The sequence below is a fragment of the Neodiprion pinetum genome, chromosome 6 (genome assembly GCF_021155775.2).
Source record: "Neodiprion pinetum isolate iyNeoPine1 chromosome 6, iyNeoPine1.2, whole genome shotgun sequence".
Taxonomy (NCBI): Eukaryota; Metazoa; Arthropoda; class Insecta; order Hymenoptera; family Diprionidae; genus Neodiprion; species Neodiprion pinetum.
The window spans coordinates 14,741,793-14,763,919 of record NC_060237.1 but is presented as its reverse complement, the minus strand read 5'-3'; the positions used below and the strand labels follow the sequence as shown (position 1 = coordinate 14,763,919).

At 37.4% G+C, this 22,127-nt stretch overlaps 1 long non-coding RNA gene across 2 annotated transcripts; it reads right to left on the bottom strand.

The window, feature by feature from the left end:
• Positions 1-805: 805 nt before the first annotated feature.
• LOC124221088 (uncharacterized) lies at positions 806-15,131 on the bottom strand. 2 transcript variants are annotated; one of them, XR_006883726.2, is made up of 3 exons: positions 14,800-15,131; positions 14,290-14,597; positions 806-1,062 (listed from the first exon to the last, which is right to left on the bottom strand). It is a non-coding gene; the product is annotated as an uncharacterized lncRNA (long non-coding RNA). The 2 variants fall into 2 exon arrangements; XR_006883725.2 differs by having other exon boundaries at positions 14,925-15,131.
• Between the last annotated feature and the right edge of the window lie 6,996 nt (positions 15,132-22,127).

Genomic DNA, 22,127 nt, shown 5'->3' with positions numbered 1-22,127 from the left:
AAATAGCTATGTTTCCAGTACTTCACACAGCTAGTAATCTCTGAGCAGAACAAACTGCACATTTTGTAAGCAACATGCATTCTCATGCATTTTTATGTACATGAAATTTCAGTTGGTTTAGAAATTATTGATTTCTTGAAATGAATGCACCAGCTTTTCTTATTAACCACGATCTTCAGTTGAATTTTCTAAGACCAGCTAATACTAAACAATATTAATTTGCTTTGTATATTCTCTGTACAAAATATTTTAATATATTTCTGGCCGTGTGGCTAGAGATGTTCTAAATTCATATTAATTTATATCCTGCAAACTGTATATCTATATCGTGACTTCACTGCAACAATTTCTTATTTTAGATCGTTTTCAATACCCCGAAGAATCATGAATTTCAATATAGTCCAGTTTCATGATGGTCTGCACGTGATTCCGTTTAGCTGGTTGACCGATGATAATAAGACAGCTTATTGGCCTCCTTATGAGGATCCGATAAAAATGTGTAGAGCGGTGGTGAATATGGAGACCCCGGTCAAGGACAAGTGGGAGCTGTTCAAGGTGTTGGCCATACTCGGAAGTGCAGGTATTTACTATTCTGATCAAAGGTAACGTTAGGAACAACTGTTGTCTACAAGCATATTTTTTAGTGCATGTCCGTCATCACACTAATTTTAGCATGCAAAGTAAACGATAATAAAAAATAATCATTTACTAAAAATAATTTGTACATTGTGATCCTTTTTACATATTGGTTGATCTGAAATTATAAATCTGATAATTTTGTCTTTGATTATGTGTTTGCCCAGCTGTTAAGTATGAACTACATTAAGGGGAGACTTCGGTAAAATAAGAAAGTCTCACATTTTTTGATCAATTTGATTGAAATTTGGACCATTTATTTACATAGCAATCCTAAAACTGGAATCTGGTCTAAGTTTCTGCTCAATATAGGTGAAGTAATTTGACAGTTATGCATTTCTTCCAAGATTCCTCGAAACATTCCTTGCTCATTAGACTTCATCGTAGAAGGTTGAAGTTGGTTGTCGATACACTTTCTACCATAGACTAAAAATTGGTTGAAGAAATTTTTGATTAGAGTTTTTCAAGTCATTTAGGCTATTACTTAAACAGTTTGAATTTTTATTTACTACAATTGTTGGTGCACGGTAGGCTGGGAAATGAGTTATATTCACCGGAGCTCAAATTCCTTTCACCAATTTCAGGACAATATACCTAATTGTGAAAATATTTCTGCTAAAGGGCAAAATGATTCGATGAAATCTAATGCGCAAGGAATTTTTTGCAGCGGTGGGCAAAATCTTCGAACGGTTTCTTGCGTATATATTTTCATCGCAGGAGGTTGGAATTTTATTTCAAGGCTTATACTAACATTATCTAAAAATTTGTCGACGGATTTTTTTGTACGACTTTTTTCAATCGTGTAAAAATTAAAAAACCGATTTTTGTCCAAAATTTGATTGAAGTCTCCCCTAATTAGATTTGTGACACAAAAAGTAATTGTACAGCAGCTGCTTAGTCAAAACGGTATACTACTGGAATCACTCTTAGGTTTCCTATCCTGGAATCAACATAATGAATTGTCAGTTTCATAAATTATCCAGTATCAGATTTTTGGTTCTAGATTTCCTTATAGTAAATTCAAAGACGTTCTCATCGTATATATAATTCATAGTTTGATTATACAATGATGGTTACGCAATCTATTTTGTGTTAATGGTGATGTATGTAGATATGATGTGAATAATGTATTAATTATATCAATTGTCTATTATTTGGTTTCATACAGATAATTATCCTGACGCAACACAAAAACTGAAGCTCATGCAGGATGCTTCCGATTTAGAGAATTTTGCAACGGAAGAGAGTTTGAAAAAGTCGAGATCTAAGCGCCATCGAATATTGCCTATCTCTCCGGAGACATCTGAGGATGAGGAAGTGGCTGTGCCTAAGCCGACAGAAGACGCAGCCAACAACAATAAGAAAAAAGCTACATGTGGAAATGGGGAAAAAACGATGAACTTGCCAATAAAACCGGTTGATTTTGTTACTATCACAGAAGCAAGAAGAATTGATAATGTTGAGGCGCAGGTTACAAATCATTTGCCATCCAAGAGTGTGAATTCACAAGTTGGTAAGGATGTATGACTGTGAACCATGGTTTTATTTCATCCATCGCTTTTACATTTTTGTGTAAAAAATTGTGTAAATACTTTTTCCTAAACATCTAATACTTGTAGGAAGGGGATTGGCGAGTAACAAAGGCATGCAGCGTTCAGCCAAAGAAAACAAAGAAACTATTATTCTAGAAGGTAAATGTATATCTACTAATAAATAGTTGACGTAGCAATTGCAGGTGGATGGTCATTGAATTAAGATTATGTTACGAATTAAATAGCTTCTTCAATTAAATTTGTTTTGTAAAGAGCATGCCCTGTATTCCAGGTACCCTATATTATTGAACAGGTTAGATTAGTTTTGTGTAGATTCGATTTTCCACAGTCTCTCTGTAGTTTCTTAGTTGCAAAAGGTTTCCTACGTATATCTATATTTCCATTACAGACCATAAATATCTTTTCTAAGACTTAAACTATCATAATCTATAAACTTGTGGAGTCCCCTGTCAAAGATTTATATTTTATTTGCAGATATTGTCCAGTCGAATATATGTTCACCTAAATTTATATAAATACGATTTGTTCGTTTCAGACTTCCATAGAGAGCTACTAATCACTATTAGCAAAATTTACCACACGACCCAAGAGGTCGAAAAACGACTCAAGGTCATCGAAGATTCACTAAAAGCAAAGGAGTTACACCTTCCAGGGGCTCAAAATAATGGTCATGGTGCGGACGGAGACGCACTTGAAGCTATGTTGCCATTGGGGACTCTTCTAGAATTCGATGAATTCGATAATAAATTGCGAGAAAAGGAATTTGCATCACGAGTGGTAAGAGAATCTGTTATCATTTGGAAATTGTACTCGTTTTACAAAATTAGTCCTGCACAAATAATTGTGTTTCAGGAACGAAAATGCCCAAATAGTTTGAAAAATTGCCAGCAATACCTGCTTTGACGGGTTTCATTCCTTATCAAATTCAGTACACCACTTCGTTCATCTTTTGTCAATTTTAGAAAACCCTCAAAACCTTTTTAAATCCAGTGAAATCTCCTGAAATTATTTGAGATCATTTGAGGGCCGTTGAAATCTCTTTGTATCTTCAAAAATCTTTTTTTGCAACCTTCTGAAATCTGATGTTTCTTGAAATTTGTTGAAATCTTTTTTAATCGTAAAATTCCAAAATTGATGAGTTGATACAACCCATTGTCTTGCACATTATTGGCTCTAGAATTTCGCTAATTTGAAATCAAAGTGACAAATGCAAAATGTATGCAATTAAATTCATGGTATATATGATCAAATATGTAGCATACAGTGTTGATTTAATATACAATAATCTTCCACTAATGATGGAGAATTTTAAACTATCATAACCATTCTCCATCTGAGTGCAATGAAGAATATACGTATAAATATAAATACGGTAAATTCTAGTGCTTGGCGTTCCCTAGCTAACATCCAGCAGGTACAACAGTCAACAACTAAACAAACTATTTCATATTTCAGGTTAAGGTAGATAATGGCGTTTCAAAAGAAAAATTGTGTGCAACAGTAAGCGATTTTATAATTATGATACATCGTCTGTGCACGGCTTGTATGTATTGTAACGTTTCGCGGTTATGGGGTCCGAAGGACTAAAGCCCCTCACTATATAAACCTGTATTCAATATTCCAGACCTATAATTCTATAGTATAGATTATATCATTTATTGGATTGTTCTATATTCAATGAAAAGATTTAGAAGGCACGAAGACTTTCATTTGAGAAGTATTACAGATTAGGAGTATAAAGAATATTTGATTGAACAAGAATATTGATTAAATCCTGAATCCTAATTAATCCAATTAATTCGGTCATTTGCATCGGATATACAGATACAGGGTTTCTACTTAACCCGAAAATCAATGAAATCGGGGTAGTCAGGGAATTTAACCGAAACATATACCTACATTGTGAAAAACAGCAACTATGCTGCACATTTTGTACAGTGCGCGAGTAATAATCATTTGTACACAGCAATAATTGTTGATACATACTGAGGCTCACATGAATAAAAATTTGTAACGAAGTAAATTGGGATTAAAATATTTTTGAACAAAGTTTTACGGCTATAATCATCAAACAAATTAGAGAAGTTTTTTATACTTCTGAAAATTTCAGGAAATTTCTGTTTTAGGTTAGACTAGACACCCTGTATAATCGGCAAGAGCTTTATTCTGGTTAATCACATACTGATCAAAATAATGATTACATATATTGCCCCTCGACAAACTAAATTCTCCACTTATATTATACTAAATTAATAGCACGCAATTATAACTCTTATTATGTTCTATTTTGTCCTGGATTACCTATCTGCACGCATTAATACAATTCATTTCAAAACATTTTAACTGTATAAATTTATATACTGGTTGCTAATCTAAATGGTGAGGGAATCCTATAGTGAAAATGTAAGGTGACAATGGGAATTGTTGTGATTTTTCTATTTGGCTTGCAATATTTTTTTGACTAGTGCATAATTTACAATCACTATAATATGTGGTATGAAATAATTTACTGTATTTTCTCAATATATGTTTTTAGGTACACTTTATGAAAACTCTTGGCGGAAAAGACACCCATGATTTTTTATTCAATGCCTTGAAACGCTGCCTCAGTAATTCCGTTGCCAAAGAGTACAGTATGGATGGCAAAAAAAAAAGAAACCGCTGAGACCGACATATTTTTTGAGAACCATCCTCAGTGAGAATTTGCGCTATATGTTGGAATAATATAATTGTTTCAAAAAAATATAGCTCTTCACTGAAAATTATTATTTTCTCCAGAAGCTGCAAAGATGCATAGGGCTGAATGTGATGAAGATCTCGCCATAAAAATTATAAGCTCCTGGCTCGCTGGAGCCAAATTGAGATTCGACAGAGAAACGTACGACAAATAAAAAATCTTCTTTACTGTGAACGACTACCTAAGCATATGTTGAAGGGTATAATTCAAACCTGGGATTTTTTTTTTTTGCACAGCGCCAAACTGGGAGTGATTTAACCAGAACAAGAACAACGTGCGGATTGAGAGTATATGACAAAACGTAACATTTCTTCGTAAATATGGTGTATAGCAAAAGACTGCCCTGTATCAGCTTAATTATTATAACTTATATTTTCATATGCATTATTGATTTAAAAATAATTTAATTATTATAATATTATAATAATAAGTTTAAATCGAGAAAAAACTATACTTATTTTCAAGTATATTTCAAAAAAAGCGTTCGGTTCACGACTTTACATTTCGTACTATACGTGCTTAACGTATATTCTTCTATAATAATTAAGCTGATACAGGGCAGTCTTTTGCTATACACCATATTTACTAGTATAGTAGTAACTATACGTAGTAACATTTACTATTACGTAACATTTCTTCGTAAATATTGTGTAGAGCAAAAGACTGCCCTATATCAGCTTAATTATTATAGCCTATATTTTCATATGCATTATTGTTTCCAAAATAATATAAACATAATAATATAATAATAAGTTTATATTGAGAAAAAGACTATACTTACTTTCATGTATATTTCAAAAGAAGCCTTCGATTCACGACTTAATATGGACATGAGTCTGTACGATTTTATAATGTATTTGAAAATAAATAACTTTGTAAGATACCTATATAATTAATCATTTTACGCAGATTCAGGACTTTCTTTATTACCTGAAAGATTTTTGAAACGTATTGTGGAATATATCAGAAATATTTTCACTATATCTTTCGGAAATGTTTCAGCAATATATCAGTCACCATTTTCAGATATATCGCTGAAAAATTTCTGAAATATATCGCGGAAATATTTCTGACATATGACCGAAATGTTTCTGACATATTTTTGACATATGTCAGCTATAAAACATTAGTTATATATGCGGACATGGACATATTTCTGACATATTTCTGAAATGTTGCAATGGAATATAAAATGTTTCTGATGAGACATTTCTGAAACATTTCTGAAATATATCGCGGAAATATTTCTGACATATTACCGAAATGTTCCTGACATATTTCTGACATATGTCAGCTATAGAACGTTAGTTATATACGCGGACATGGACATATTTCTGACATATTTCTGAAATGTTGCAATGGAATATAACATGTTTCTGATGAGACATTTCTGAAACATTTCTGAAACATATTGTGCTGTGTGGGAACCAATAAAAACATTTTTTGGAGAAATGGTTTTTTTTTTAAAAATCATAATATTTTTTAATGCTTCGAATGAAAAAAAAAAAATTTTTAATTATCTCCAAAATAATGCATTTGTTTATAACAATTTTTTAAACAATGGGAGTATAAAATTGAAAAAAAATAATTTCAGGTGGCGCTTAATGATTTAAAAACGAAGTGATTGAAATTTTTGGAAAAAAAAAATTTTACAAACGCTTTATTGCTATTATTAATTTTTCAGTGCAGTAGATTATTGATAATTAAGTGGAAAATCAAAATTTTTTGATTTTTCCAACGGAAGTCTATTTTTTCACCTCTTTATAATAACTGTACAAGGCAAAAAAAAATTGAGCTTTTTAGTTTAACAATTACGAAGGTTTTTATGTTAACTTTCCAGTTCAAAAATTTTGTTACTTAACTAATGGATAAAATATGAAAAAAATGCAAATAAAAATTTTTTTTGCGCGGATTATTATTTATCAACCTATTCTTAAGGTATGTGAATTTTTTCATTCCTTAATATTCATATTTAATATCTTTAAATAATTTTTTTGTTTACCGTGCCTGAATGACGCGGCGCGCGTGAACGCCAGACTGCCCGTTTTAGTACTAACTTTAGGGCTCTGTAAAAATTATTAATATTGGAGATAGAGTTCCGGGAGTACGGAGTTTTTTTTAGGAAATATTCTCCTCTTTAAGGATCTTTTTTCAAATTTTAGACATCTTTTATAGTTTTTGAGATTTTTCAAAAAAACGAAAGCAGTTTTTTTTTCTTTCACTATATTGTTTATAACTTTTGCAATTTTTATCAGCGCCATTTCAATTTTCTCAAAAAGTTTCTAGACGTCAATACGAATCGAATGACACCAAAATTATAATTTTCGGTGAGCTCTGTCAAAATTTTCTAAAAATGGATCTTGTTGACTAGACTATATCGCGTTAACTGCACTCCCACCTCCTCAAACTCGTATTTTCGGCAGTTCATGAAAGGGGTTTCTAAACTTGTTTCTCCTTTGTATAAACTTACTAATGGAAAGGGTAAAATTGATTGGAAACCTGAATTTGAGGAAATTCGAACAAAAATTGTTTCTCACTTGACGAGTTCTCCTCTTTTAATGATTTTTGATCCAAATTTTACTATAGAATTACATACAGATGCTAGCTCAGTTGGTTACGGTGCAATTTTCATCCAAAAAGTTGGTGAAAAGGCTCATGTTGTAGTTTATTTTAGCAAAGGAACTACAGAAATAGAGTCGCGATATCATTCGTATGAATTGGAAACACTTGCTGTTGTGAATGCTATTAGGCATTTTCGTCATCATTTACATGGAAGAAAATTTACAGTAGTTACAGATTGTAATTCTCTTGAGGCATCTCGTGCAAAACTTGACTTATCCCCAAGAGTTTATAGATGGTGGGCATTTTTGCAGTCATTCGACTTTGATATTGTTTATAGAGAAGGAAAAAATCTGTCACATACAGATCTCTTTTCTCGAAATCCTTTACCTGAGAATGACAAACCAAATGTTGAAACTATTGAGCAAAAACGTATAAATTTTTCAAAAATTTCTCACGGTTGGTTACAAGTGGAGCAGCAGAAGGATGCCGAAATTCGTGATCTTATTTCTAAATTAGAAAACGATGAATTTGACACAAATGTTTCTAACACATACGAATTTAAATCTGGAATTTTGTCGAGAAAAATACAGCGAAATAATGATACTCGTATTTCACCAATAATCCCTAAAGCTTTTCAGTGGTCTATAATAAATCATGTTCATGAATCGATTATTCATCTAGGATGACATAAAACTTCAGAGAAGGCTTATCAACATTATTGGTTTTCTAATATGTCCAAATATGTCCGAAAATTTGTTGAAAATTGTACTACTTGCCGAATTTTCAAATCTACTTCTGGTAAAATTCAAGCCGAATTACATCCAATCCCAAAGAGTATTCTTTGGCATACTCTTCATATTGATGTTACTGGAAAGCTTAGTGGCAAATGTAATATTTGGGAATATGTTTTTGTGTTTATTGATGCCTTCACTAAGTTTGTTTTTCTTTACCATACTCTTTCTATTGATGCTGTAAGTGCTATAAAAGCTTTGAAATCAATCGTCACATTATTTGGAGCACCGGTTCGTGTGATTGCTGATCAGGGGAGATGTTTTGCAAACAAAAATTTTAGAGATTTTTGTGGTTCCTATTACATTAATCTTCATTTGATTGCTACTGGTATTAGTCGAGGCAATGGTCAAGTCGAACACTTAAAAATATGCTCACTTCTGTTAAGGTTGATAATAATAGATCTTGGCAGGATTCTCTTGGAGATATTCAACTGGCACTGAATTGTTCCGTCAGTAGTGTGACTACAGCTACTCCTCTGGAATTGATGATCGGTCGCGTAGCCAGACCGTTGAATCTGTTACCGATTACTGATTGTCAAAAAGAAATTGACTTATCCAAAATCGGAGAGCGAGCAGCCAATATGATTGAGATTAACTCGCAAATTGAAAAATCGCGATTTGATGCCTGAAAGGCAAAATTTTTTAAATTTTCTGTTGGGTATTATGTTTTAATTGAAAATTACGAAAGAAATCAAACAAAATCAAATTCAAAATTTGAAGGGCCATTTTGTTTTATTGAAGTATTAGACGGAGATCGGTACATATTACAATCTCTTAATTGTAATCGATCGTATAAATACGCTCATGACCGTCTTCGAGCAATGCCTGACTGTTCTGTACCTTCAGAATTGGATATTGATTTTGATGAATCTTCTGAAGAGTCATTGAGTATTCAAGGTGTTAAATTACAAATTTAATGTGTTATTTTTGGATTAATAACCTGTGACATCCTTGTTGGCGCACCTGTTATAAGAAATTCATCAGAATATTGGAGTAGGAAATGATTGTCATTCCCTTTGGTTTGAGCTTGATCCTAGTGCACACGTTCATTACACTTACTAGTTGCAAGTCAAAAAAAAAAGATCTTACTCATTTCGGTGAGCGGAGATGGCGCAATGTAACGGCTAATGGTGTGGTGCTGTCGCATGAGGCGACAGTGTAAGGAAATGTTGATGTATGGACGGCTTGATGTTGTCATACGGTCACATATGTGAAGCCCAATTGTTAATTGGCAATGTGTGTGGAAATTACATGTCTTTGGATAAAAATATAAGTCTCATGAGAGGAATGCAAGTCTTTTGAGAAGATTGTAGTTCTTGCTCTTGTGGAAAGAAAATGATTTCTATGAAATGGGGTGTTGTCGACGGTTTGTCACCGGACTTGTTATTTAGTACGGAATTTGTTAGGACTTATGGGTTTGTTAAAGCACATCGTCTCTGATTTTTGGAATGGTAATATGATCAGGTTGACCGAACGGTCTAAATATCTTACAATTTTTGTATTACAGCACACGAGGACGTGTGATAGTTAGGATTAGCCGTGTCAAGGATAATGAAATGAACAACGAAGTGGATTATTACCGCCTTCTTCTATTCGGTCTTCAGAGAAACGACGGCAAAATCAATAACTGAACAAACATTGAACATTTTATCTCGTTATAAACGTTTTGTTATAAAAAGTTTTGTTAGATAAGTTAAGTTCAGTTTCATCTTGTTGAATAAAACGGTGGTTCAACATGCGTCCCACACGCAAAACTCAAAGTTCGCGAGTGATATCTGGACATTCTCTGACATATATATATACAATATATCAACAGCAGTATCGCCTGTTTGATATCGTGATATTATTTATAAGATTATATACATATTATAAGGATATAGTTGAAACTTTTAATATCGGATCCAAGTTTTAAAGCAATATTATATTTTCTGTCCATTAAGATCTGAGCCATGTTCTGTTGGAAAATTATTCAACAATATTAAGATATAACTGTGCTTCGGAATCTCTACTCGTTTTTTCTCAATATTTAATAATTTTTTAACTGAACATACAATGGATCAGAATATAAACTATACGTGTCGCTAGAAATTATTGAATTGTTAATTTTGTAAGTCGATCTTTTTGGCGGTAGTGGTGGCCTAAGCCCGCCTTAAGTGCGCCGTTTTCGTATTATAATATACTGAAATATTTTTATAGAAAAAAGTTTTTGTAACATAAATTTTTTCATCTATTTGGCGAAATATAACCCTATTTTTCAAATCCTTATTTTATCGGCATGACATGCGGGCGATATTTGCGTGATGCTATGAGCTCACGACGTGCAGGTAAATCCGCATGCATGAGAGCGCATATGCACGCGCTGTGTGGACAATTTGTTATCTAGGAGTCGACAAAGCTATTCTAGACGGAACCGATTCCCCGAATTCTCCAGACGTAGATAAGCCGGTAGACAGAGTAGAAAATGCGCGAATTACGCAAGTGATCATGCGTCTATCCGTTCGCTAACATCTATTCCGACAGACAACGAGGGCTTGAACCTCAAAGTGGTAATTTTGGCTGACGAAACAGTGTTCGCGAAAACCGAAAATGAATACCTGAATAAATTAAAAATAAAACGCGAAAACGCTAGTCGCCCCAACTTGGAGCTTCACGAGTTGGAAACAGTTGCTAGAAATACGCCATCAATGTTACCGGTAGACGAGTATTTGAATCTTCGACAGCGCGAATCAGAACTCAGAGAACGCGAACTAGAACAAGAGGAGAAAAAACCAGAAGCCGAAAGAATTAGGTGAGACCCGCGAAGACAAACAGAAGTAGCATAGCAAGACCGGTTTTACACGCCGATTCCTGTTACCGACACTTACCGACATCCTCCGCAGACTCAAACCCTTTTCCGCAATGACGTCGACGTCTGCTGTACCGACTGAAGATCAAGAACGTGCAACCTTACCGACAGTTGTGTCGGTCGACGGCAAAAATCACACTGCTTCACCGACAATTCTTATCGCTAGAAGGTGAAAATCCTGCTGCCTTACCGACAATCTTACCGACCGAAGGTCGAAGTCTCTATGTAGTGCTCGCCAGCCAACGGTAAAGTGCGCAGTGAAGGGCGTGAACTTTTTTACCGACCTGGATGTCGGTAACCGTTCCGCATTCTTTTCCCATAATAGGACTGTTGATGTGTAACATTAACCACCTCAAATTCTTTTTCGACGGTAGGACTGCTGATGTGTAACATCAACCACCTCACATTCTTTTCCCACGTTATCAACCACGCAACATTCCAAAATCACTGATTCCGAGAATTGTTTTTTATCCACTGGATATCGCTAATGTGTAACATCAACAACCTTACATTCCTTTCCCACGTTATCAATCACGCGACATTCCATAATTAATGGTTCTAAGAATTGTTTTTCACTTACTCGGATGCCGGTTTGTTATCAACCAAGTAATATTCTTTTTGGCTTGTAACTGTCATGTGAACTCTACGATAAATTTTGAACGGGTTCAGTCAAGGTCAGAGTGCAAGGTCGACCGATAGCTGCGGTAGATACATTCAGAGCTAAGGATCTGTGGTGTTGGGTTACTATCGCTCTGGGAATGCTAAACAGCGCGCGCGCACACACAAACATACGTACAGCTGTCCTATAAAAAGTACACGTGAGGAAAAAGCCAAAGATGGAATGCACGAAGTGTTTGAGATTGATCGATATTATGGAATCGGCGTACAAAATCTTGGACAAATCATCATCAACAGCAGAAATTCAAAAATGGATGAAATTCGGAAGTCAAAATATTCGGCTTCTCAGCAAAATTTTGCGAAAGGCTTCATCGATTGGAGAAAAGATGAGAATTTTCACAACGATCGGACTCTTGAAAGTGCTCGCTGAATAATTCAAACGTCTTAAGAAAGCGGGTGGAGGTACGCGGAAAGTAAGAAGAAGTGATCGAGTTCATTGGGACGATTTGGAATCAGCTTTCGAGGGGAGAATTTGAACTGGATCCATCGTCAATTTGAAGCATAAAGATGTGGAGAGATTTCTGGAAGACGCAAAGGTACTAGCTGTGACAAGACTAAAAAACTCTTTAAAGAAAGACAGGAGATTGAAGGCCAACGTTATCCTGGCTTGTAAATTTGAAGTTCGAAAAGATGATCACACAGTGGAAGAGATCAAATTTTTTAATACGAGAAATGAAATCATCCTCCAGACAACGGATATTAACTTTTGAACTACTGGTAAATTCGAAAAATTAACGACGGAGCCAGGAATCGAACCTGGTATCTAGCGATATATAACGGATATTAACGAATGGTTCATCAAAAACGCGACGGAGCATTTGTTGAAAAAGGTGGAAGATTTTCAGGAAAAGGATTCAGGCTGGTCGCTGACTGAAATAATCAATTTGACTGTGAATATCAACAAGTACGTGCCACTACGAGGCGGTGTGTTCACACAAACCCCGTTACCTAAGCATATCAGTGATAAGAAGGCTGTCGTCAACATCCGCAACAGCGACTCATATTGCTAGCCTACTAGTTTACCTAATTCCGCATTTTTCCTCTTCAATTTATTCTTCTGGTTAATGATCTCTGCTTCTAATCGTGTCTCTTTATTACATTGAATTATTACCAATGGTGGCTCTACCGATGTGGCTTCCATAGACTTATAAGACAGACTGAGCGCTCTAATGATCCGCTTGAAGCAAACATTTAAAGGACAGAAATATTCCGGGAGTATTCCTTTCTCTCTCTACGATATTTGTGGCGGGGCTCGAAGCGATAGTGAAGAATGAGACGAAATTATGCGCCTATAGCTATTCCACTTCCACTGCGCCCTTGTCTCCGGCTATTAAACCGATTGAAAAGAGAGAGCAGTACTCCCGGCATATCTCTGTCCTTTATATGTAAGCTTCAGTACCTTTTATAGGAGCGCTCAGTCTATTTTTATAAATCTATGGTGGCTTCTGTGGTTCTTATTCGTGACTCGGCCGCCATTTTGTCGGTTGATTCTAGACTTTTCGCGATGAGTAATTTCAACTTTTGATCGATCTCTACATTCTTTTGACGTGGTTTGCAAATTTTTGTTTGATCTATTTGATTTTTTGACGTCTTCCACAGGGTTCCTTTGTGTACCCTGCTGCGTTTCTAATTTGACCGTTATCGATTTGTTTCTTTTCTCTGTCTGAACTCCGAGCGCTTCAGACCACATGTGATTTTCTCAATTGCTAGCTTCCCTTGCTTCTAGTTTGGCTAACCTGGCTAATTTTTCTTAAATACTCTCGTCTAGAACTGCTTGCCTGCTTAATTCTAGTTCTTGTTGTTTTCCTTCTATCTCCACTTCTTGTCAACGGAGTTTTTCGCCTAATTCTATTGACTCCCTTTCCATTTCTGTCCGTCGTAACTCTTACGCGTCTTGTTCCTGTCTTAACCTTTTTTCTTTATTCTTAATTTCTTGACGCATCATTGCTACGTCTGTTTCGGTATGTTATGGTTTACTGCTATTTTCGCTAGATGATGTTGAGGGAATCATCCCCTAGCTATCTTTCTTGTTGGCGTTTCTAGTTTCCATCATCATTTCGAATTTTTACTGAATTTTTACTTAATTGTCACTGAGATTGCTCGATCCGTGCGTTTGTCACGTGTAAATAACGATCTCCGTGGAAATCCGCTCACGATAATTTGAAAATGCGATTTTTCGCGAAATTTTAATAATCAAATTAGAATAATTTTTAATATTTTTTGGTCAGTTTTAAACGGATCCCACCAGGCTGACACCATAAATCGGTACGCGTTGTGACGTCCCCGATTTATTTCAGTCTACAAAAATAACCAACTGAGGGTATTCTTTTTGCAGATGGTAGAAATCGGCTGGTCAACAACGTTTCCTGGAGCCCTGCTTTTTCGTAGAAGATCCGGGCCCGCACATCGGGCGAACGCGGAAGAGAGGATGAACAAGCTATCTAGTGACGTGGACGGAAAGTAGGTTAAGTTGTGTAATGGACTTACCTCTTTTGATCCAATGTAATGTTTTCCGGTCGTGGTGCGTGGTTGCGGTCTGGCTCTTCGGGCACCTCCCAGATAACTGGGACGGGAATCAGCTGACGCCGGACGTCGAATTGTTCCAGAAGCCACCCTTTGAGAATGTCGATGATCCGTCGGATAACCTCTCTGGATACGCCCTCTGTTGTAAACGGCTCGTTATTCGGTTCCGGCTCCGGCGGTGGAGAGTATTTGCTCGCGAGGACGGGGTGTACGGGTGATGAACTGCTATTTGGTTCCTTATTCCTCGTATGAGAGCAGCGAGAGCCGCTTCTCTATTCAACCGAACACAAATACCAGCGCGATTACGTCACTTGATTGACTTGGCAGACCCGTTTCGCATCTATTGTGTGGACAAGGTGAAGGAAATTATTTGCTGGACCAGGTTTCCCTTGGCCCATTTAAACGAGGCGATCTTCCGCTCGGTACCAATAGAAAGGTATTGGGAAATTTGGATTGCGAAATATCTGTATTTACCGTGAATTTAAATGAAGTCACACGAAGAGATTTTATATTTTCGGATTATTGTTAAATCCCGTATATTGTTACAGCTTTGGTAAAAAAAGTATAATTTGCGGATAAAGTTGATTATGAAGACTTACAAAAGTTGGTTATTATAAAATAATGTATTCAGAATTATTATATGTGTCTGTTATATGCGATGGAACCAAGCCTTGAATCTTATAAGTTATTTTAATACTCCTAGTTGAGAACGATTTCTGAATACGACTAGTCAGCTCGAGAACTGGAAAAGAAGTGTTTTAAAGCTCTTTGGTTGAGAGCGAATTCAGAAGACCACTAGGCGAGAAACGGACTGGAAGTAATTTTGGTGCGCGCCGCGAGTCAGGGTCTTCAACTGCGTGGTGTGGGTGCGCATGCACGTGTTCCCTCTCTATGACGCTGCCTTGCGGCAGCTGACTCGAATATTGCGTCAGTTGGCCTTGGTTCTCACGCTGGCGCACGCGGTTATCTATGGTGCCAGCGCGGGGTCGCGCCTTATCTTAAGCCGGCCTTCGGTGCTCGAATCATATTTCTGTAGCGCGATATTCCTCTCGGTCACCGAAATACGTCGCTGGAATGCGTCGCAGTTTTTGATTATTATATTATTGTTGCATGATGTTCTTTTCGAGAGCCCAAGTGCGTCGCGGGCTTAGATTATCTTAGTTTATTACGTGGTAACAAAGCCTGAATACCCGTGGCATCGGTCAACGCATATTATGAGAGAATGTTCTGGAATTTTCACATGCGTTAGCCGTTTTCTTTAATATAATACAATATTATTTTATACGTTGGCGTGTAATTAAGGGAATATGTTGATTTAATATTATGTTTGAATTATTTGATAAATTCAGTGATAGAATTTCCGTATATAAATGAAATTAAAATTATTATTTCTTTGTTGATATTTCCTCTGATTTATACCATATATTCAACTTATTTTCTTCTATAAAATATTTTATATTCCACCATTATATAAGTGTATATAACTAAGGCATACTATTTGCCTGTATGTTATATGCGTTTATATTTTATATGTGTATATACATACTTATGTGTTATACAGTGGAGGCGGGCGAAATGAAAATGGCGGCCTCCATGAGCTGGTTGTGCTTGAAATTTTTTTTTGTACTCTGAATCCCGACTCGTGCCTCGTGGTCAACGGGTTGCCTATTGCCTGGATTTAAAGCGTGGTCCTTGTACCTGGCGGGTTGCCTGACGTCTCGAGGTTAGGCATAGCCTCCTTGATTCTTTCGTCTTATGATTGAAGGGTATGTTTCTTATATTTGTGATTACATAAATCTTATGAAGTAAAGTATATCATATTCATGCGTAATGTAAGCATATGTATGTACTTATTAAATACTTTCGCCATTAGTATGATATACATAAGGCTATATTGATGATATATATTGAGTGGTTGATCACGAAGAAGGGGAACTGCAAATGTTCTAATAGCCAATGGCAATGAATAATGAATTTTATATAGGCAGACGTCACATCCTGGGGACCTCACACCCCCCTCCTTATTTTGAAGAAATAAGGTTTATTTCCGAGAAAGATCTCATTCAGACTGAGTTAAGGTCTTTCGCTGGCTGCTGTACGCGTTCTTCTAATGTCCTGTGTTCTATATCTGCATCTATCATTTCGAGGAATCGTTTGGACTGTGACGGTGCGGAGGCGAACATGTGTTTCATTTGTGTTCCTTCGTCTGCCGTCGTCGTCGTAGATTATCGGTTCTGTTTGCTCAGGTGCATTAATAGATGCGTTATTGAATCCCACTGTGCGGCAACAAAGTGAATGCTGCATCCGTATGCAGTGTGTAAAGTATATCCATGCACACAGGTGTCAATAAGAAGCTAGATCATTTGCCAAATTACCAGAATACGCATGAATCCTCCCACCATGCTACCAAAGGTCATGAATCCGGCGTAGAGTTTTTTTGCTGTTGATTCAGCGATTCTTGAGAGTGCCTCTTCGTGCAAGAGATTATACATGTCTATTGTACCTGAAGTGATGGTTTCTCCACGGACTCCTCGCGAGATGACGTCCAAGAGTGCAAGTTTTTCGGCTGGAAACATTATATCATCCCCTAGTTCATCTGATTCTTGGTTTGTGTAGATACCACTCAGTAGTATGGCTATGAGAGTTCTGAGTACAAACACCTTCTTTACCGACCGAGCCGCTCCGCGCAGCCCACCGAGCCGCTCCACGCAGCTCAGACGCAAACCCTTGAAGGTTACCCCCACTCTCCTCAGATGAAACCATGCAACCTTACCGGCAGTTGTATCGGTCGACGGTGGAAATCACACTGCTTTGCCGGCAATTCTTATCGATCGAGGGTCAAAATCGTGCTGTTTTACCGACAATATTACCGACCGAAGGTCTGTAGTGCTCGCCTGCCGACGGTAGAGGGCGTAGCGGGGGGCGAGAACTTTTTTACCGTCCCGCATTCTTTTCCCACGATATGACTGCTGATGTGTAACATCAACCACCCCCACATTCCTTTCCCACCTCATCAACCACGTGACATTCCAAAATTAATAGTTTGAAGAATTGTTTTCATCCACTCGGATATCGCTGACGTGTAACATCAACCACCTCACATTCCTTTCCCACGTTATCAACCACGTGACATTCCAAAATTAATGGTTCCGAGAATTGTTTTTCACTTACTCGGATGTCGGTTTGATATCCAAGGTCGACCGATAGTCGCGGTACATTCAAAGCCATGGATCTGCGGTGTTGGGTTACTATCGCCCTGAAAATGCTGAAAGGTGCGCGCGCATACACAAACATACGTACAGCTGCCCTATAAAAAGGACGCTCATCACTGCAAACGATCATTACGTCACAACTTGTCAAGTATACGTGAGGAAGAAGCTCAAGATGGAATCCGCGAAGTGTTTGAGATTGATCGATATTATGGAAACGGCGTTCAAGATTATGGACGAATCATCATCAACGGCAGAGATTCAGAAATGGTTAAAATTTGGAAGTCAAAATATTCGGCTTCTGAAAAAAATTTTGCTAAAGGCTTCATCGATTGGAGAAAAGATGAGAATTATTACAACGATCGGACTCTTGGAAGCGCTCACGGAAAAATTCAAACGTCCTCAGAAAATGGGTGGAGGTACGCGGAAAGTAAGAAGAAGCGATCGAGTTCACTGGGACGATTTGGAATCAGCTTTCGAGGAGAGAATTCGAACTGGATTCATCGTCAATTTAAAGCATAAAGATGTGGAGAGATTTCTAGAAGACGCAAAGGTACTAGCTGTGACGAGACTAAAAAACGCTCTAAAGGAAGACAGGAGCTTAAGAGCCAACGTTATCCTGGCTTGTAAATTTGAAGTTAGAAAAGACAATCGCACGGTGAAAGAGATCAAATTTTTTAATACGAGAAATGAAATCATCCTCCATACAACGGATATTAACGAATGGTTCATCAAAAACGCGACGGAGCGTTTGTTGAAAAAGGTGGAAGATTTTCAAAAAAAGGATTCAGGCTGGTCGCTGACTGAAATAATCAATTTGACTGTGAATATCAACACGTACGTGCCACTACGAGGCGGTGTCTTCACATACACACCACTACCCAAAGATATTCAAGATAAGAAGGCTGTCGTCAACATCCGTAACAGCGACTCGTATTGCTTCCTCTGGTCGGTCACTGCAGCTCTGTTCCCAGCCGACAACAACAATCCCAGTAAAATTACTTCGTATCCACATTTCAGCTCAGTGCTACAATACGACGGTTTGCATTTTCCAATGTCTTTAGACCAGATTCCAAAATTTGAGAAACTTAACAAACTTTCAATTAACGTTTATAGTATAGATAGTGCGGGAAAACAAAAGCGCAGTGAAATCGTACCCATTTATTTGACTCGAAACAAGTCTGATAAACCTGTAATTCATCTTTTGGTGATAGAAACTGAAATCACTGACGATAACGATGACGATGATAGGATGGAAAATATTGAAAAGAATGTAACACATCATTTTGCACGGATTTGAAATCTGTCTCGATTAACAAGTTCTCAAATTTCTGAACGTAATGGTCGTTCTTGGTTGTGCGATGGATGTTTGACTTACTTTCATTCTGAAGAGTGTTTAACAAAGCACAATGTAGATCGCATGAATTTAAACAAAACCAAAGTTATTCTACCTACAGAGGAGGAAGAAATTCTAAAATTTAAAAATTTCAAGCACAAAGAAACCGTTCCCTTCTGCGTTTACGCAGATCTAGAATGTTTACTGCAACCCACACATGAAAGTTTTGGGAAAAATAGAACAATTTATCGGAAGCATCTCCCGTATAGTATAGCTTACTATCTACATTGTGCGTTTGACGATTCGCTTTCAAAATTCAAAATTAATTGTGGAGAGACTTGCGTTCAATGGTTTGTGAACGAATTAGCCGAATTGGCACATTCGTTAGAAGAATACTACAAGACTGTTGTACCGATGGAACCACTAAATTTCAATCATATTAACGAATTTCACTCAACAAAAGTGTGTCACATTTGTGAAAAACCGTTTACACTCGCAGACGTGAAACATCGTGATCACTGCCATTTCACGGGAAAGTACCGTGGTGCTGCTCACCGAGGTTGCAATCTAAATTACCAAAATTCGCACACCATCCCAGTGATATTCCACAATCTGTCGGGTTACGATTTACATTTACTGATCAAAGCACTGGCTACATCGTTCGAGGGCAGAATTAAGCTTCCACCCGTAAAGAAAGAGAAGTACATTTCTTTTACAAAATATGTCGAGGGGACAGATATAAAGTTTATATTCGTAGATTCGTACCGTTTCATGCCCAGTAGTCTTGAGAAATTAGCAACGTATCTCGGTGATGATCAGAAATCAATCACACAAAAATTTTATCGTAGCTCAGATAAATTTCAGTTATTGACCAGAAAAGGAATGTTCCCGTACGAATACATAGACAGTTGGGAGAAGCTCGAGGACGCACGGCTACCATCCAAACAACAATTTTACTCAAAATTAAATTATCGGGATATATCAGACGACGACTATGCACATGCATGTAAAGTTTGGCAAACTTTTAACGTTGAAACTTTGGAAGAGTATTCGGACTTGTATTTACAGACGGACGTGTTTTTACTAGCCGACGTTTTTCAAAATTTTCGACAGAGCTGTTGGACGACGTACAAACTGGACCCGTTACATTACCACACAGCGCCCGGTCCGTCGTTTGATGCAATGTTAAAATGTACAGGCATCGAACTCGAGCTTCTCACCGACATAGACATGGTTATGTTTATCGAAAAGGGTATTCGAGGTGGTGTGTCACAGTGTTCGAACAGATACGCAAAGGCCAACAATAGATATATGGGAAAGGAATTCGATCCTGAGGTCGAAGAATCTTATCTCATGTACTTTGACGGTGATAATTTGTACGGTGCTGCTATGAGCTCTGCTCTGCCATACAGTTCCTTAGAATGGTTATGAGACTTCGGACAATGCGACGTTCTTACCATCTCAGACGATGCGGAGTTTGGTTACATACTGGAGGTGGATTTGGAATATCCTGAGGAACTGTATGAAATTCATCAGGATTTACCACTGTGTCCGGAGCACTACATACCTCCGATCTCGAATGGTAAGCAACCGAAATTGACGCCCACACTACTTTCCAAGAAAAACTACGTTGTTCACTATGGGGTTTTGAAACAATGCTCACAATTAGGCTTAAAACTACTCAAAATACACAGAGTTCTCAAATTCAGACAAACCCCGTGGCTCAAGAAATACATAGATTTGAATACCGATTTGCGCAAAAAATCTCACAACGAATTCGAGAAAAATTTGTACAAACTGATGAACAACGCAGTTTTTGGCAAAACAATGGAAAATGTTAGGAAGTATAGAGATGTCAGACTGATCACGAAATGTGATGGAAGATACGGTGCTAGAGCTACCATAGCCAAACCCAATTTTCACAGCTGCACTGTTTTCACATGAAGGAGGACTTGCACAAATTCGATACGTCTGATTATCCGCTTGACAACGTTTACGGAATACCTCGAGCAAACAAAAAAGTTCTCGGCTTGATGAAAGATGAGAATAATGGAAAAATAATGCTGGAATTTGTAGGATTAATAGCTAAACTGTACGCACTCCGAGTCTTGGTAGATGAGAAAGACAATGAACGTGCCAAAGGTGTCAAAGGATCAGCGTTAAGAAAAATAACTTTCAACGATTATTTGGAATGTGTTTTGAACCGTGAAAATCTATCCCCAAATCAGCATTTGATATTAAGTCAAAAGCACGAGGTATACACCGTAGAACAGCAGAAAGTAGCACTGAGCTGGAATGACGACAAGCGGATCGTGTTTCAAAATACAACCGACACGCTTCCGTGGGGCTACAAGCCTACATCTTAGCTTTGTAATTTATAACTGTACCATGTCTGTCGATTGTCTAAAAAATAAAGACGCATACTTGTTGTGTATCCGATATAAAATGAAGAGGAACATACATTTTCACAAGAAAATTCATTTATTCAAATGTTACGTATCCGATTCGTTTATCCAACTGTTGTGTGTATTGTCAAAACCTGACCATTTAACGTATATTTTTCTTTCACGCTTCTTGAGCACCTTCTCCATCAGATAGATATCCGGATGTTTAACCTTAAGGAGCTCTTGTTCGTAGAAACCACCAGCGATGGGTTGATCTCGGTAGTCTTTGAGCTTGTACGTACGATACGGTAGGTATCGCTCGAAGCCCTCCGTACGCCTGACATAATAACAGCCTCTCTTTTGCACCGGTGACATCCGACGGTTTCATTCTTATGGTTCGGTGTTTGGTGTTGTTGTAAGCCGAAACCAAATTAGATAAGATATCGAGCCACTTGAAGCTTCCCTGCATGCTGAACCGTGTCCACATTTTACCTTGCAGCGTCCGATTGAAACGTTCACAGATCGAAGCCTTCAAATTACTGTACGTGGAGTGAATTTGAAGTTGATTCCGTAGCGTGTCATAAGCGATTCGAATTTTGAGTCGTGAAATTCCGTTCCTCTGTCGACGTGTAAATTTTTCGGTACCCGTCCTTGGACAAGCACAGATTCCATTGCCTTCGTAACATCATCTCCAGACTTGCTCTTTATCGGTATAGCCCATGCATACTTTGAAAAGATATCAATGACTGTGAGCATATACTTGTAACCTTTGTTTTGTCCAGCGTGCGACGTCATATCAACAAGATCCGCCTGCCAGGTCTCGTCGATGCCGCGCACGTCTACACGTCGACGCGGGTAATTCCGGCGTGCAGG